Source organism: Mirounga leonina, unplaced genomic scaffold, assembly GCF_011800145.1.
Source record: "Mirounga leonina isolate KUSES-001 unplaced genomic scaffold, KU_Mleo_1.0 Mir_171, whole genome shotgun sequence".
Taxonomy (NCBI): domain Eukaryota; kingdom Metazoa; phylum Chordata; class Mammalia; order Carnivora; family Phocidae; genus Mirounga; species Mirounga leonina.
Window position 1 is genome coordinate 7,910,373 of NW_023270436.1, and position 18,485 is coordinate 7,928,857.

Consider the following 18,485-nt stretch of genomic DNA (forward strand, 5'->3'; position numbering starts at 1 on the left):
TGCGGGGGACGGGGCAGCTTAGGAGAAAGAGCAGCCCCTCGGGAGGTCCCAGCTTATTCCTTCTCAACCTCTGGAAGAAAAACCTAAATGTCAGGCGCCCCGAGAGCCCTGGGCTGGAGTCACACACCCTGTACGGTGGCCTTGTTGGAATTGAAGCGAGGCCACACCCCTGCTCCAATTCTGATGCTTCCTTAGTTAAAGGAGGAGGGGGGAAGCATCCTGAGCCAGGGGAGGGTTTCTGTGGCCGTCCTTTCAACTGAGAAAGTTTTATCACAACTTTAGGGAGAATTGGAAAATAAAGGGAAGTGGAGGAAACGCCCACGGTTCTACTCCTCGAACATAAATTTCCACGTTTATTCATTCCCTTTCAGGTATGTTTTCAAAGATATATTTTATATTGAGTTTCATTAATGCATTCAACAAGTATTAATAAGCACCTTCAATATGCCAGGCCCTGTTCAGTGAACAGAACAAGCCCAAACAGCCTGCCTTTGTGGAGTATAAATTCTCACAGGCAGATGTGTATAAAATTTTAGTTTGTAAATCACAGGCAATGATGATTTTTTTTTTTCCTGGTTCATACTCCTCGTGTTTTCTGTGTTATTGCAGACTTGTCATAATGATCGTTTTTAATAAATGGGCTGTTTCTTCCAGAGAGTATACCATGATTTTCCTAACCGTTCTCACCTGATTGCTTCTAGTTTGTGGATCCTATGTATAATCTTTGATAAAATATTTTAGTTCATTTCCTGGATGTGAGGTTCCTAAGCCGCTCCAGATGAAAAAAGTGAATCATAAAATTTGAAGGAAATAGCATCTATCTCTAGCGATGGAATTGTTGAGTTAGAAGGAAGAATAGAGCTGCCACCTGCCTCAGTCCAAAATGGTCCTAAGAAAAGGTGGTGATTAAGTGGGATTTTATCCATTCATTTGACAGATATTACTGAGTGCCTGTTGTGTGTTTGGCAGTATTCTTGATGCTAGGGATATGAGGGTGAACAGGCAGGTGAAGTCTTTGCCAAAATTGAGCTTGGTGCAATTGGGAGGGCTTAAATTCTATGTAGAAAAGGAATATATAGCTGCTAAATTCTCATTGGAAGGGGACTTAAAAATTCTTTCCTTAAGAGCCAAACTCAGTTCCAGCTCTTGTTAATATTTATCCCACAGTAATGAGATGGTCCCAGCCTTACAAATCTTGAATTTAAATGGTTTGCATGTGTTTTGGGGGCGCCTGGCTGGCTCAGTTGGTAAGCATGTGGCTCTGAATCTTGGGGTTGTGAGTTCAAGCCCCATGTTGGGTGTAGAGATTACTTAAAATCTTAAAAAATAAGTGGTTTGCTTGTGTTTTGGAACAAGGCAGGTAGGAGAAATGTATAAATAAGTTTTTCTAAACTACTAGTTGGTATTATATCCTCAGGACCAACGAGAGAAGCTGATCTTGAAATATGATTAGGAAAAGAAAGTTATTTCATTTATATTCTTGCCCTTTATCTGTTTTTAAAAACAGCTTATTGCGGTATAATTGACATATAAAAAACTGCACATATTTAAAGTGTACAATTTTGTAAGTTTGACATATACACACACACACACCCATGGAACCATCACCACAGTCAAGATAGTGAATATACCCAGTGTACTAGCCAGAGAAATCTTAGTTTGTATAAAGTGAAAGTAAATGCTGATTACAGCTGGGACTTTTCACATACCTACATCTTTTTTTTTTTTGAAGTTAAACAGTTCTTTTGTTTTTTTTAATAAATCTTTTTTAAAGATTTATTTATTTATTTGACAGAGAGACAGCGAGAGAGGGAACACAAGCAAGGGGAGTGTGAGAGGGAGAAGCAGGCTTCCTGCGGAGCAGGGAGGCCGATGTGGGGCTCGATCCCAGGACCTGGGATCATGACCTGAGCTGAAGGCAGACGCTTAACGACTGAGCCACCCAGGCACCCCTAAACAATTGTTTATAAAGATTGAAAGACCATCTCAATTAGGAAAGTAAAACATGTTCTTTGTAACAAATTCGAACAATACAGAACTGGATAAAGCAAAAAGTGGGAGTCCCAACTCTCCCTACAGAGGTAGTTTCCCTACTTTAAGTCCTGTTAGGAAAGAAAAATTGCTGCCAATTCTTTTTTGTTATTTCTGATTTTTGTTATACTTATTGAAAGATTTCCTTTGGGGGCATCTGGGTGGTTCAGGTGGTTACGTGTCTGCTTTCAGCTCAGGTCATGATCTTGGGGTCCTGGGATGGAGCCCCACGCCTGGCTCCCTGCTCAGTGGGGAGCCTGCTTCTCCCTCTCCCCCTCCCTCTGCCATTCCTCCTGCTCATGCTTGTGTGTTCTCTTTCAAATAAATAAATAAAATCTTTATTTTATTATTTTTTTATCTTACAAAGCTGCTGCATGGATGTTTTTTTTATTACGTTCAATTAGCCGACATACAGTACATCATTAGTTTTTGATGTGGTGTTCAACAATTTGTTAGTTGCATATAACACCCAGTGCCCATCACCACACATGCCCTCTTTAATACCCGTCACCCTGTTACCTCACAAACCTACATCTTAATCACATTCAGTTGCATATTTGTCATATGTTTGACTGAGTGTAGTTACTGAACAACCATGGGAGTTTAGTTTTTAAAAAATGAGATTTTCGGGGCGCCTGGGTGGCTCAGTTGGTTAAGCGACTGCCTTCGGCTCAGGTCATGATCCTGGAGTCCCGGGATCGAGTCCCGCATCGGGCTCCCTGCTCAGCAAGGAGTCTGCTTCTCCCTCTGACCCTCCCCACTCTTGTGCTCTCTCTCTCTCTCTCTCTCTCTCTCTCAAATAAATAAATAAATAAAATCTTAAAAAAAAAATGAGATTTTCAGTAAAGGTGCCAAGACAATTCAATGAGGAAAGAATAGTCTTTTCAATTAATGGTGTTGGAACAACTGGATAGCCACATGCATATGATGAAGTTGGACCCCTGTCTCTCTTACCATATGTAAAAATTAATTCAAAATGGATCAAACACTGAAGTGTAAGAGCAAGACTGCAAGACTCAGATGAAAACATAAGTGTAAATCTTTGTGACTTTGGATTAGTCAGTGGTTTTTTAGACATGACACCAAAAGCACAGGTGGGTGACAAAACGAAAAATAGAAAAATTTTAAAACTTCTGTGCTTCAGAGGACACCGTCAAGAAAATGAAAAGGCAACCCACAGTATGTGAAAAATACAAAACATGTATCTGATAAGGGTCTAGTATCTTAAATATCCTAAGTAAGAGTCTTTAACTCTTCTTCTTCTTCTTCTTTTTTTTTTTTTTTAAGTAGGCTCCACACCCAATGTGGGGCTTGAACTCATGACCCTGAGATTGAGAGTCGCATGCTCTACCAGCTGAGCCAGCCAGGTGCACAAAGAGTTCTATAACTCTTCTTTTTTTTTTTTTTTTTTAAGATTTTATTTATTTGAGAGAGAGAATGAGAGACAGAGAGCATGAGAGAAAGGAGGGTCAGAGGGAGAAGCAGACTCCTTGCTGAGCAGGGAGCCCTATGTGGGACTCGATCCCGGGACTCCAGGATCATGACCTGAGCCGAAGGCAGTCGCCTAACCAACTGAGCCACCCAGGCACCCCTTCTTTAACTCTTCTAACTAATCAGTAAAATGACAACCCGATTTAAAATGGGCAAAAGATTTGAATAGCATTTCTACGAAGAAGATACACAAATGGCCAATAAGAACATAAAAAGATGTTCAATATCACTCACTAGGGACATGTGCATCAAGATCACAATGAGATACCACTTCATCTGCTAGCATGGCTATAATTAAAACAAGGGACAGTCAGAAAGATGGCAAGGCTGTGGAGAAATTGGAAGACTCATACACTGCTGCTGGGAAAAATAAATGGTGCAGCCCCTTTGGAAAACAGTTTGGCAGTTCCTCAAAATGTTACACAATCACCATGTGATCTAGCAGTTCCATTCCTGGGTGTACTATATGCCCAAGAGAATTGATAAGATATGTTCTTGCAAAAACTTGTGCATGAGTGTTCACAACATCATTCATAATAGTCAACACGTGGAGATCCCCTAAATGTCTATCAGCTGATGAATGGAAAAACAAATGTAGTATGTCCAGACAATGCAATATTACTCAGCCATAAATAGATGCTGCAATGTGCACGAATCTTGAGGACATGATGCTAAGTGAAAGAAGCCAGGTACAAAAGGCCACATATTCTATGATTCTGTTTATATGAAATGTCCAGAATAGGAAAATCCATAGAGACAGAAAGTCAGTTAGTGGTTGCCTAGGGCTGGGGCAAAGTACAATGGGGATTGATTACTAATGAGTATGAGGGTTCTGTTGGGCGTGAGAAAATGTTCTGGAAGTTACATAATGGTGATAGTTGCAGAATCCTTGTGAATATCCTAAAAGTCACTGCACTGTACATTTCAAAAGGGTGGCTTTTATGGTGTATGAATCGTATCAAATTAAAAAAATAAAAAGGGGCGCCTGGGTGGCTCAGTCTTTAAGCGTCTGCCTTCGGCTCAGGTCATGATCCCAGGGTCCTGGGATGGAGCTCCGAATTGGGCTCCCTGCTCGGCGGGAAGCCTGCTTCTCCCTCTCCCGCTCCCCCTGCTTGTGTTCCTGCTCTCACTATCTCTCTCTCTGTCAAATAAATAAAATCTTAAAAAAGAAAAAAAAAAGAAAAACAGGGAGTAGATAGTCAAGGCCTCAGGAAAAAACAATGTGTGTACACAATAATGGGGCCAAACCTCAGGTTCTTTCTTCAGAGGGGAGCACCTCAGACCCTTACACAGAGCTGAGCTTTGTTTTTTTTTGTTTTTTTTTTAATTTTAGAGAGAGCTAGAGGACACGAGTGGGAGGGGCAGAGGGAGAGGGAGAGAGAATCTCAAGCAGACTCCGCACTGAGCGAGGAGCTGACGCAGGGCTTGATCTCATGACCCTGAGATCACATCCAGAGCTGAAACCAAGAGTAGGATGCTCACCAACTGTACCACCCAGGTACCTGCACAGAGCTTATTTTTAATTTAGATTAAGTTCTAACGCTGGATCATCTGGTTCCTCCGTTGCACACTAAGCCAGTTGACCACAACACTCTTCCTCCGAAAACTGCCCCTCCCTCACAGATGTGGCCCCAGCAGCCATTTTTATACTATGTGACTTTATCAATTGAACCACATAGGGAACCTAACCCAAAAGGGCCAGGCGGATTCTCTCCTCTGGTACTGTGGCACTCTGCAAATGACTAGAACTGAGTTGATATAACCTTCCGGTTGTGGCAGAGTCATGTCCAGGGAGAAGCTCAGCAGGGGAGTCTGCAGAAACAAAAGAATGAAAAGATGGGCAAAGGGACACAGAGGTGAGAGTGACTAAGAAAATGGCCTCTTCGGTTTCTGCCGAGTTTCTGTTTCCTGTTTCTGCCCCCTTGTTTCGCTTTTGCCCCCATACCCTGATAATAAATGTTCATTTTTCTCCCTTAAGCTAGTAGGCTTTGAAACTTAGAATTGAAAAGACTTTGGCTATGGTACTAGGTTCCCAGAGGTGAAAAATATACTGTCACTGGTAATGTGGGCATTAAATATTTGTGTGAATGCAGTGAATTAAAGGTGGGAGGCCCTGCCCGAAGCCACCAACACGAAGAGCAGTAATAAATTAATAGCCCATAAAAACAAGTCCCTGTGAAAAGCAGAGCCAGGAACTCCAAAAAGCTTATCAGTCTGGGACCATTTATTTGAGAGGCTTGTGGTGGCTGACCTCAGTGCACCTGAGGGCACCATTTGGTTATAGCACGGTAAGAATGATGTTACAGTGGTCGTGAGCCACGAAAGGCTCATCAGATGAAGCTGTGTTCTTTATTCAGGAGTATCTTTAATGGAAAAAAAATGTTTAAATGAAATGTTCAGACATTTAAAGATGTAAGATTCACTTATTTGGCACATAGACATTGTGAAATACATCATTGTATAACATAATGACAGGTACATCTAGTCCAAATGTATAATTATATATACCTCCAGAAACAGCATATCCCAGGGCGCCTGGGTGGCTCAGTCGTTAAGTGTCTGCCCTTGGCTCAGGTCATGATCCCAGGCTCCTGGGATCGAGCCCTGTATTGGGCTCCCTGCTCCGCGGGAAGCCTGCTTCTCCCACTCCCACTCCCCCTGCTTGTGTTCCCTCTCTCGCTGTGTCTCTCTGTCAAATAAATAAATAAAATCTTAAAAAAAAAAAAAAAAAAGAAACAGCATATCCCCTAAATAAATAAGTTGGTAGCAAAAGTGAGGAATAAATTATTTTATAATTTTGCTGTTTCTTTCCCTGGGGAGTCCTTGAGACTGAAGCTGTTATGAAATATAGAAGAAAAAAAAATCCTCACTCTTCTCTAATAGGCCATGTACTGATCACAGATAATCCTCCATGCTAGATCAGTGGATTTCAACCCTATCCGACCCAGTGTCCCTTTAGCAGGAAATGTTTTCTAAAATCTCATTAGGAGCCCTGAAAGAAATTAATATGCACTGTAATCTCTCCACACTCAAATATGTATATACATGTAGATGTCTGTATATATATTTAGTTTGCATTTTCATAATTAATGATACTGAGTTTTTCATGTGCTTATTGGCCAATCTGTGCATCTTTGGAGAAATGCCTCTTCAGATCCTTTGCCCATTTTTCAATTGAGTGATTTGCCTCTTTAGAATTTAAGAGTTCTTTATGTATTCAGATATAATTCCTTATCAGATGTATGCTCTGCAAAAGTCTTCTCCCGTTCAGTGTGTGGGGGGGGATTACAGTATTGAAATGGAGAAAATGGGAAATATGATATTCTTGCAGGTGAACTGGATCTATTTCTATAACTGTGTTTTGAAATCCCAGCACATTTGATATTTCAGATGTAAAAAAGACCTCGGAGACCACACCCTTTGGAAGACAGCAGAGAGTAGGGGATGGATAAGGGAAAGAGCTGTGAACTCAAGAGGTGATGGGGCAGTTGTGAGATCGATCGACCTGTAGGGACTGGGTCTGCTGTCGCTGAAAACAAGGTATTCAGGAATGGATCCTGTGTGCCAGACACTGGGATATGATTATTTACTTGTTGTGCATCCTTAGAGCTGGTAACTTCTTGGCAGTGTGTTTCTTTATATGTCAAATGGGGATCAGTGTTATTGTGTCAAGTATGCTATTGTCTTTATGACAGTAGCCAAGACACTGTTAAATGCTTTCTAGGCTTCATTTCATTCAGTCTCCCACAAAGCATGAGGTAGGCACTGAGGAGTACAACAGACTTTGAGAGCCCATACAAGCAGTAGAGTCAGGATTTGAGTCCACGTTTGTCTGATTCCAGAATCTTTGCTCTTAACTATTTCATTACATAGCCTTCAAATGCTGTGAAGTCATTTTGTTTGCTCTAAATCATTGTCTAATGTTATGTGGGATTGTTTTTATGGTTCTATTACCTGCTGTGTACCAAGAGTAAGGGATAATGAGGATTATGAGGGTCAACTTGAAATGGGAGAAATCTTGCTTGTAGAGATGATAGTTAGTGGAACGCCATATGTTTTGCCTGTTCCCTGACATTAGCATACAATGTAACCAATTATCTTTTCAAATTTACTTACAAACTATTAGATTCTAAATATTTGGAAGGATTATACAACAGACTCAGGAAAATAAGACCCAGAGATATGGTCCCATTAGTGTCAAATCTGGTAACTTTCTAAGATGGTGTCTTAATGACTGTGGGAGGCAGAATAATGCCCCCCATTCCAGATACCCATCCTAATCCCAGAAACCTGGGACTTTGTTACCTTCTGTGGCAAAAGGGACTTTGCCAATGTGATTAAGGGTTTTGAGATGGGGAGATTGTCCTGGATTATCCAGGTGAGCGTATTCACAAGGGTCCTTTAAAAAATGGACAGGAGGGGCTGAAGCATCAGTCAGAAAAGGCCTGTGACAACAGCCGCACAGGTCAGAGTGATGAGATTGCTAGCTAGAGGCTATGAGCCAAGGAATGAGGCTGGAAAAGGCAACAGGTGGGTTTTCCTCCCGGAATTCCAGAATTCCCTCTAGAGCCTCCAGAAGGAATGCAGCCCTGCCAAGGCCTCGATTTTAGCCTACAAGACCCATTTTGGATTTCAGACCTCCAGAACTATACAATAATATATCTGTGTTATTTTAAGCCACCAAATTTGTGGCAGTTTGTTACAGCATCAATAGGAAACTAATACAGTTACTAACTCCATAGAAATATTATGAACATAAGATTCTTAATTCAGATTAAGCTAGAAAGAATTTTATTTACTATCAATGACTTTAGTCGGTAATCTTGGGACAGTTTGGTTTGTTTCCTTCTGGGAGGATTTTGGTGTATGTTTTTCTGTGTACACTCAAATACGTGGCAAGGGACCAGGGCTTGAGGGAGAAGTGCAAAGCTAACTCAATTAGATAAATGATTATCCCCCAACAAAACAAGTTTTATAAGCACAGGAAAAAAAAAATTCTCACCCAAACAAAATGAGAGCTTTAAAAAAAATTCAAGACCATTTGTGTGAATTTGAATTTTTTTCTCTTAAAAAATAAGTGGAAAAATAAAGATTTTTAAGAGTAGAAACGTTTGCCTCATTTAAGGGTTTTGTGGTAACTAGGTGGGAATCCTATTCAGTGGTAGGAAAAGATACTGTGGTAGGTGATGTAAAGAGACAAAGGCTGCAAAGCACGTATGTTTAACTTGAAAAGTTTACAATGATTTGAATCCCACTCAGGATGTGTATGGTACAACTTAAAGCAAGGGAGGTAAATCCTTAGGTGATAACCATCTCGGTTTGCCTGGGATGGGATTTTCAGTGCTAAAACTGGGGAAGTCCCCTGGCAAACAGGATGAGTTGGTGACCCTCAGAGGACTAAGTCAACTAGCTTCAGGAAGGCTCACGATAGCATGGATTCTGAGCCAGGCCCCCACGGGCCACTGACACGGCTTACCACACGCCGTCCCCCTCCCCCCGCCAGTCCACCCCAAGCTTCACTCTTAAGAGACTTGTACTGGCTAAACTTGAATTAGATCTGTTAAAAAACAGAAGGGGCTACTGCAAGAAGCAGGGACGCTTTCTAAGAAATGTAGCCTCTAAGCCTGACTTTTCCTGATTTTACATCAAACAACTTCAAGTTTACCTGGAAGTCTGAATAAAAATGAAAAAGAACAATAGCAACAACAAAAAGCATCAAGGGTGTACTTTTTATGTGACTTGTCTCATAATGAAAACCCAACTTTGTGCTCTAGTGAGGACAGTTTTCTGAAATATACAGACTATGTGTTAATCTTTCCCAATAATACAATGATTATTGTATTTTTTTAGCCAGTGAACAGTCTCTAGCAGATCTAAATCCAACACAATGGAATCCAGGTTTCTTTGGCAAAAGAAATAGCACTTTCTATTCCAAAAACCACCTACATGTGAGTGAGTGATACTTAGAACCCTATTTTACAGTTGAGTAAAAGCTCAGTCTCATTAGTGTTTGATAAAATACTCTGAAAATGTTGCCTTTTTCTCGTTATTATGCCCCCGTCTGTCATAAGAGATTTGGTAATAATTGGTGGTTAAGGGAGAACGAAAGCGCAGAGGAAAGGACTCGTCAGACTCCAAAAACATCGACCTGATAATAACATTCTGAATTTCTGTTGTCTGGATGCAGATAACAATAATCTCTAAATTCATGTAAGCAAACCGCAAAGCCTTCTCTTGGGATTTTCCCAGGTCTTTTCTATCCTTAAGTGTGGTCCCTGACAACTGTACATCTGAGTAGTTTGACAACTCTCAAGTGTTAGGTATATGTGATGTGAGCCGTGTAGAGATACATGAGGTGTGTGGTATGCCCTATGGGTTAGCTCAACCAAGAGGAAGTGTTTGTGGAGGATGGCATCTTTTCAGTTGCTTCCCCTTTTCTAGTTTTATCATTTTTCTGTTAGAACATTAAATGGGAAGTGGGGTGATAAACTGCAGACATCTTCTTTGGGTCAGTTGATGGTAAATGTTGCCTTTCCTGCCTGGAGAATTATCCAGAAGGCTCATCTCCTGCTCCTTGCAATTAGCCTCTTTATTAGGGGTGGGACCCAGTGGCCTCAGCCTTCTCTTTGGCCCAAATCTGCCATTTGGCTTTGGTTTTGGTCTCAGCCTCTGGAAACCCAAGTAGTCATATGACTACTTCAACATCGTTTCTGGCCTCTCTGAACTTGTATGCTATCATGAATGTGGGATTACATAAGTAACCATGGTCTCCAGTCACAGCATAGATGTCGGCGGTGTGAATGAGGCTTGTTATTGCAATGTTGTCAATACGTTAATACTCACTTTTGAATGTAGGTGAGCGTTCTAGTTGTAACTGGAATGAAAAAAAGTCTCCTTAGGTTCTTTATATGTTGAAATTTTATCAGTAGTTTAAATACACATTTAGGGGTGCCTGGGTGGCTCAGTCGGTTAAGTGACTGCCTTTGGCTCAGGTCATGATCCAGGAGTCCTGGGATTGAGTCCCGCATCGGGCTCCCTGCTCAGCAGGGAGTCTGCTTCTCCCTCTGACCCTCCCCCCTCTCATGTGCTCTCTCTCTCTCTCTCATTCTCTCTCTCTCAAATAAATAAATAAAATCTTAAAAAAATAAAATAAGTACACATTTAGATTTATAACTAAAGTGAAATGATTGAAACGATTTTATTTTCCAAAATAATAACTAAGAACTCTCAAAAAGTTTAATAAAAAAATTGATGGACAGACTATTAGGAGAGATTTTTGGTGACTAGGTAATAATTTGAATAAGAATAAAAGGCCTAGGAGCTCCTGGATGGTTCAGTAGGTTGAGCTTGATTTCAGCTCAAGTCGTGATCTGAGGGTCGTGGAATCAAGGCCCTCGTCAGGATCCATGCTCAGTGGGGAGCCTGCTTGAGATTTTCTCCCTCTTCCTCTGCCCCTCTACCACCTCTCTTTCTCTCTCTAAAATAAGTATAATTTTTTTTAGAAGAATAAAGGCCTAAAGATTTTAGAAATTTAAAATATGAGTGAAGAAAATCTGTAACTTACTCTTGAAAATATTCAGAAAGTATCTTCAAGCAGTATGCAGAGCTTTAGTTTATGGGATCATTTCTGTGAAATTACATCATCATCATCATCATCAACTCAGTTTTCAAGTACAGAATTTGAGGAGGACATGTCTTTACTATGTTGATATAGTATCTAGAAGAAAGGAAAATTTGATAATTTGATGGCAACATCACTATCAACAGTGCCCAGTCTGGCAAAGCAGCCAAAAGTATCTTAGCTCTCTCTACCTTTGAACCGTTTAAAGTGAACATCTAATTAATATCCAGATGTTCAGTGCAGCAATTACAGGGACAATCCTAAGGAATCAATGTTCATATATTATAAAAATCAAACTTTAAAATCTGATTAGTAAACTACAGTAATAAAATTGAAATAACAAACCACTGGAAAAGCTTCAGATTTTTTCTTGGCAGTGGCAGTAGATTTTTTCTATGGCAGTGATATTGGGCTGTGGTTATTGATTTTAGCACTCAGCCATTTGGCCAAATGTTCATTTGGTGTGTATTGTGTATGGTATGTATGTGTATTCACGTAACATAAAATTAACTTTTTTTTTTAAGATTTATTTATTTTCAGCAGAAAGATCATGAGCATGAGGGACTGAGGGAGAGGGAGGGAGAGTCTTAGTCGACTTCATGCTGAGCACGGAGCCCAGCATGGGGCTTGATCTCACAACCTAAGCCGAAACCAAAAGTTGGATGCTTAACTGACTGCCACCCAGGCACCCCTAAAATTAACTATTTTAAAGTGAACAACTCAGTGGCATTTAATACACACATAATGTGCATCCACTACCTTTATCTAGGTCCAGATCGCTTGTTATCCCCCCCAAAGGAAACCCCACACCCATTAAGCAGCAGTTCCCCATTTCCCCCTCCCTCCCAGCTCCTGGCAATTGCCAATCTGCTCCCTGTCTCTGTGGATTCATCTAGTCTGCATATTTCATGTAAATGGAATCCTACAACATACGACATTTTATGTCTGGCTTCTTTCATTTAGCATTATGTTTTTGAGGTTCATCCACATGATAGTATGCATCAATATTTCACTCTTTTTTATGGCCCAGTAATATTCTGTTGTATGGATATATCACATTTGTTTATCCACTCATCAGCTGATGGACATTGGGGTTGCTTTTACCCGTTGGCTAGTGTGAATAGTGCTACAATGAACACAGATAGTCTGAGTCTCTGTTTTCAATTCTTGCAGTATATACCTAAGAGGAGAATTGCTGGGTAATATGGTTATTCTATGTTTAACTTCTTGTGGGACCACCAAACTGACTTCCCTCCTGTTATTCTTCATACCCAGGATGTGTGCGCAGCTGTGGCCTGCTGAGCCAAAAATTCATAGTTTCTTTGATTGGCTCCCAAAATAACCAAGGTGTGGTAACACCGTGTCACTGGCATCATCAGATTCCAGAGACCTTTGCCAGGATGCCTTTGCAGTTGTCCTTGTACGTGGGCACATCTGCTGAAGACAAACCAAAACATCTGTGTTGGGAAGAACTTAACCTGACCTCGATTGTGCTGGCTTACTGGGGACATTCATCTGTGCATTCATCAAATAGTTATTCAGCATGTAGCGTTTATCTGGAACCAAATAGGCAAAAATCTCTGCCTCAAGAAGCTTACATTCCAGGGCGCCTGGGTGGCTCAGTTGGTTAAGCGACTGCCTTTGGCTCAGGTCATGATCCTGGAGTCCCGGGATCAAGTCCCGCATTGGGCTCCTTGCTCCGCAGGGAGCCTGCTTCTCCCTCTGACCCTCCCCACTCTCATGTGCTCTCTGTCTCTCTCATTCTCTCTGTCTCAGATAAATAAATAAAATCTTAAAAAAAAAAAAAAAAGAAGAAGCTTACATTCCAGTGTCAGGAGACAGGCAACAGACAATAAAAATAATAAGTAGGGGCAGTCAGAGAAAGCCACACAAATTTATTAGCCCGTGGTTGTTTATAATTCTCTTTATATTTAAAAAAATTTCTGTTGTGACTGTCATTATGTTCTGTAGTTTATTTGCTTTCTTTTTCTTAGACACACATCTCTGACAAGATTTGTCTTTTTACTTTTTTTCACAGAACCAGCTTTTAGTTTTTTTGGTTGTCTCAGTTATTTGTTATTTCGTTGATTTCTGCCCTGATAGTTATTATTTCCTTCTTGTTTCTTTTAGTTGATTCTGCTGCTCCTTTTCCAGTGTTTCAGGTTGAATGCTTGGCTCCTACCTTTTTTAACCTTCCTTGTTTCCTGACAAATGTATATAAAGCTATATGTTTCCCTTTAAATTAGTGCTTTTTGCTGTGTCCCACTGGTTTTGACATGTGCTGTTTTCATTATCACTCAGTTTTACACATTCCAAAAGTCATTTAGCAATGTGTTATTTGGTTTCCAAATAGTTTTAAAATCCATCTTTAAAAACTGCATTTTTCATTTCATTGAAATGCAGTTGGAGAGGGCGCCTGGGTGGCTCAGTTGGTTGGGCGACTGCCTTCGGCTCAGGTCATGATCCTGGAGTCCCGGGATCGAGTCCCGCATCAGGCTCCCTGCTCGGCGGGGAGTCTGCTTCTCCCTCTGACCCTCCTCCCTCTCATGCTGTCTCTCATTCTCTCTGCCTCGAATAAATAAATAAAATCTTTAAAAAAAAAAAAAAAAAAAAAAAGAAATGCAGTTGGAGGACCTAGTCTGTATCATATTGATCATTGAAGCAATTCATGTCTGCTTTTGTACATGTTCCATGTGCATCTTAAAAGAATGTGCATTCAGGGCTGGGTGTTGAATTCTCTCTATGTCTGTTAGCTCAAGGTAGGCCCTCTCTAAGGAAGTACATTTGAGCTGAGATCTGAATTCCAAGAAGGAGCCAACTCTCTGAAAATGTAGGAAGAAAGGATCCCAGGCAGAAGAGATAGCAAGTGTAAAGGCCCTGAGGTATGAATAAACTTGGTATGTCCGAGGAGCAGAAAGAGGGCAGTATGAATGGAGTGTAGTGGGCAAAGAAGAGAGTAAAGTGAGCTAAGATCCTGAAAGGAAGTCAGGGGCCAGATCAAGCAGGGCCTCAGAGGCCATGGTATGGACTTTTTATTTTATTTTTATTTTTTAAAAGATTTATTTATTTGAGTGAGAGAGCACGCATGGGGGGCGGTGAGGGGAAGGGGCAGAGGGAGAGAGAGTCCCAGGCAGACTCCCCACTGAGCGTGGAGCCCAGTGTGGGGCTTGATCTCTTGACCCTGTGATCAGGACCTGAGCTGAAACCAAGAATCGGATGCTTAACCAACTGAGCCACCCAGGTGCCCCATGGACTTTTGATTTTAACTAACACAGTACATTCATTGACCACTTACCAGGTGCTGTGCTAAGCACTTTATATAAGCTGAATGTCAAGTACAAATTGATCTCATTTTATTTTTTTAAAGATTTTATTTATTTATTTATTTGTCAGAGAGAGAGAGAGCATAAGCAGGGGGAGCTGCAGGCAGAGGGAGAAGCAGGCTCCCCGCTGAGCAAGGAGCCCAATGCGGGGCTCGGTCTCAGGGCCCCAGGATCATGACGTGAGCCGAAGGCAGACGCTTACCCAGTGAGCCGCCCAGGCGTCCCTGATCTCATTTTATACAATGGAGGAATCATTTTGATATTAAAAGTACCTTAGTGATCATATTTAGCCCTGTCCTTTCCTTTTGTAAATAAGAAAACTGAGATGAAGTCTCGACGGTTCTCACAGCTAGTTGTTTGCAGCCCGGGCTCTGGACATCCTGTCTCTTTGATAGATAAGCTCCTAAAAAGGAGGACTCCGTTTTTATATAATTTCATTGAAATTTTATTGAAAGGAATCTTATCTTGTTAGGAACACCTCTGTAAAACAAAAATCACTTTCACCCATACTGTGTGCTGATTTTGTACATCTAGATTTTTATTGATTGGATTTATTTCCAGTAAGTGCCCCACAGGGACTCCTTCCTCTCCTGAAACATTCTGCTCACTCTAATTTTACCCCTCTGCTTCAGGTTGACATTTGGATGTGTTTCTGTGAGGCAGCAGCTTCACCGCCCTTTATTCTCCGGGGGGCCACCTTCATTTCCAGAACGACCCATCCCGGCCCTTTTTTGATGAGGCCTCTGTGGCACATTCAAAAGCCTCCACATCACAGAGATACTCGGTAATTACCCGCTGGCACTGCCTGGCTGCATGCGGGGTTTCCCACCTCACCGTCCTTGAGGCCAAGCCACTTTGCTCTCCTGGCACCCCGGGAGCAAATGTGGATGTACCCTGAGCAAGCAAAGCCTAATCTAGGTGCTGTGCCAGGCAGTCCTCACATCGAATGGCCACAGTGCACGTTTGATGCCTGCCGGCCTAGGAGCCTGACTCAACAGAGGGTGCCATTGTGAACCTTGTCCTGGAGTGCTTTATCTTAAGTTGAAGGTAGAGTTATTCCCATCAGAAAAAGAGATGTTTTTTTCCCTGATGGTGGATGGCAAAGTCAACGCCTCAGGCAAGGTCAGTGCCTGAGTTCCACGGTAAGAAAGCCAAAGATAAGATTTATATCCACCAAACACGGGCTTATCCCTTCTTCCTTGCAAATCCTTGCCGTTGCAGTTCTGGCTTGCTGGCCCTGCTGGGGATCTCCACTGGAATATTTTCTTACAAGACACATATTAGGGGTGCCTGGGTGGCTCAGTCGTTAAGTGTCTGCCTTCCGCTCGGATCATGATCCCAGTTTCCTGGGATCGAGCCCCAAGTCGGGCTTCCTGCTCGGCGGGAAGCCTGCTTCTCCCTCTCCCACTCCCCTTGCTTGTGTTCCCTCTCTCGCTGCCTCTCTCTCTCTGTCAAATAAATTAAAAAAAAAAAAAAATCTTAAAAAAAAAAAGACACATTATTATGCTTTTGGAGGGTATGAGGAAATCTGAACAGCAATCTGGCCTCAGCCTTCATTTGAGACTCAGATGAAAAGAATGTCTAAATGCTGCAAAGAAAGTATATATTTTTAATGCTATAAAGAAATATCTACATGGGGCACCTGGGTGGCTCAGTTGTTAAGTGTCTGCCTTTGGCTCGGGTCATGATCCCAGGGTCCTGGGATCGAGCCCCACATTGGGCTCCCTGCTCCGCGGGAAGCCTGCTTCTCCCTCTCCCACTCCCCCTGCTTGTGTTCCCTCTCTCGCCGTGTCTCTGTCAAATAAATAAATAAATAATCTTAAAAAAAAAAGATTTTATTTATTTATTTGAGAGAGAGCATAAGCAGTGGGGAAGGTCAAAGGCAGAGGGAGAAGCAGACACCCCGCTGAGCAGAGAGCCAGATGCAGGGCTTGATCCCAGGACCCCAGGAACATGGCCTGGCCGAAGGCAGACACTTAACCAACTAAGCTACCCAGGCACCCCTCCCTTCTTTATTTTTAATTGTGACAAATATATTTTGAATATAAGATGTAATGCATGGGCTTGATGGTTCTCCAAATACTTAAATTTGAAATTTCCATAGCATCCAGACTAAAGTCTCACATTCTCCTTAAGGAAAAATGTTATGCAGATGTGTTCTGTCTTGAACATCTCTCAGTATCATTCGCTGTCCTTCTTTGGCATCATTTTAAGTTACTGCATGCAGCTCTGTTATATGAGTGTGCCATAATTTATTGGACCAACCCTCTTTTGTTGGACCTAAAGGAATTTAACAAAATTCTTTCTTGGATTCTTTCTTTTCTTCCTGTCACCACCACCAAATTAGTAGTCCAGGTTGCTTACTGAATCAGTCCTTTATGATCCCGACGGGTTTCCCTCCTGTCAACATCCTCATGGCTTCCTGAAGGATGTTCTTTTTTTTTTAAGATTTAAGATTTTTTAAGATTTTATTTATTTTTGAGAGAGAGAGAGAGAGAAAGAGTGAGCATGCACACAAGCAGGGGGAGCTGCAGGCAGACGGAGAAGCAGGCTCCCCGCTGAGCAAGGAGCCCAATGTGGGACTTGATCCCAGGACTCTGAGATCATGACCTGAGCCTAAGGCAGACGCTTAACCAACTGAGCCACCCAGGCGCCCCTGCCTGAAGGATGTTCTTAAGTCACCACTTTCCTTGTGTCCCCTGTCAGCCCAAGAATGGCTCCATCTTGACTTTGCAATTGGTCCAAACACTTCTGCCTTTTTTCCCCCCCAGGATTTTCTGCACATCAGTCTCTTTTCATCTTCATCTACTTTCTTCCCATTCTAGGGAGTCAGCCAGGTCTACCAGTAATTTGAGCACATACCGTACTCATTTCTTTCTGGGCCTGGCTTGTGCTGCTGTTCCTTCAAGAGGGCGTCTTCTCCTCCTGCCAGACGATGTGTCCGGCCTCTTCATCTGGGGGACCCGCTCGTGTCTCGAGAGCTTCACAAAACCCCCTGTGGTTACTCTTGCCTATACGGATTTTGCCTTTCTTTGCACTTTTGGTTATGAGATGGGCCCACACAGTTCACGAAGCAGTAAGAAAACAAGGCTTTGTCCTTCCTTGGATAGACTTAGAAGACAAGGGCCGTGTTGTAAATGTCCCCATCACACTGGCCGTCTGCCAGTTCTTGGAACACGCTCACTTGTTTTCCCACTTCAGTGTTTGCACTTCCTGTCCCTCTGTTCCCCCAGCTCATCACAGCCAGCTCCTTCCTGACGTTCGGATCTAGCTTAAGTGCCACCTCGTCGGAGAGGCCATCCCTGACCCCTATCAGAAGTAACCCCATTGTTTCTGTCATGGCATGCTGCTTGTTTTTCTTATACCCTTTACCCCAAGCTGTTCTCATCTCATTTCTTTATACATTGCTTGCCCATTTTCCCCACTGCACCTAACCTCTTGGAGAGCCTGGCTTGTTCACTTATTTATCCCTAGGACCTGCACAGTGCCAGGATGCTCAGTAAATGTTTGCTGAGTGAATTAATGAAATTAGATGGAATGGGGGCAGAGAAGGGGGACAGGGATGTGGAGACTGTCACTTGGATTTCTGGTTTGGGAGATTGAGCTGATGGGAATACTACTAACTGAGCTTGGGATTTCTGGAGGAGCACCTGTGGGTGAGGTAGAGCAGAGGGAGTGATTTCTCCTTTGTGCTCATTTGATTTGCCTCTAAACTATTTAAATGGACTATTTAGAGGTGGTTAAATATATGGGCCTGGAGTCTAGGAGTGATACTGAGGCACCATCCAAATAACAGTAATAGCTAGCATAGTTAGACATATGGTTAAAACTTTAAAGAATAACAATAGCTAACATTTTTAAAAAGATTTATTTATTTTAGAGCACAAGTGGGACAGAGGGAGAGGGAGAGAATCTTTTTTTTAATTTTAAAAAGATTTTATTTATTTGAGGGAGAGAGAGCACAGACACAAGCGGGGGGAGGGGCAGAGAGAGAAGCAGACTCCCTGCTAAACAGGGAG

The 18,485-nt window shown here is 42.1% G+C and overlaps 1 protein-coding gene across 4 annotated transcripts in view; it reads left to right on the top strand.

Annotated features, from left to right (window-relative positions):
- Nucleotides 1-18,485, top strand: part of IFT81 (intraflagellar transport 81) — a 181,884-nt gene that overhangs the window by 550 nt on the left and 162,849 nt on the right. For all 4 annotated transcript variants that reach the window (XR_004681410.1, XM_035016970.1, XM_035016969.1 and 1 more), the window contains exon 2: nt 283-371. The gene's annotated coding sequence lies outside the window, so the exon portion shown is untranslated. The remainder of the gene's footprint in view (nt 1-282; nt 372-18,485) is intronic.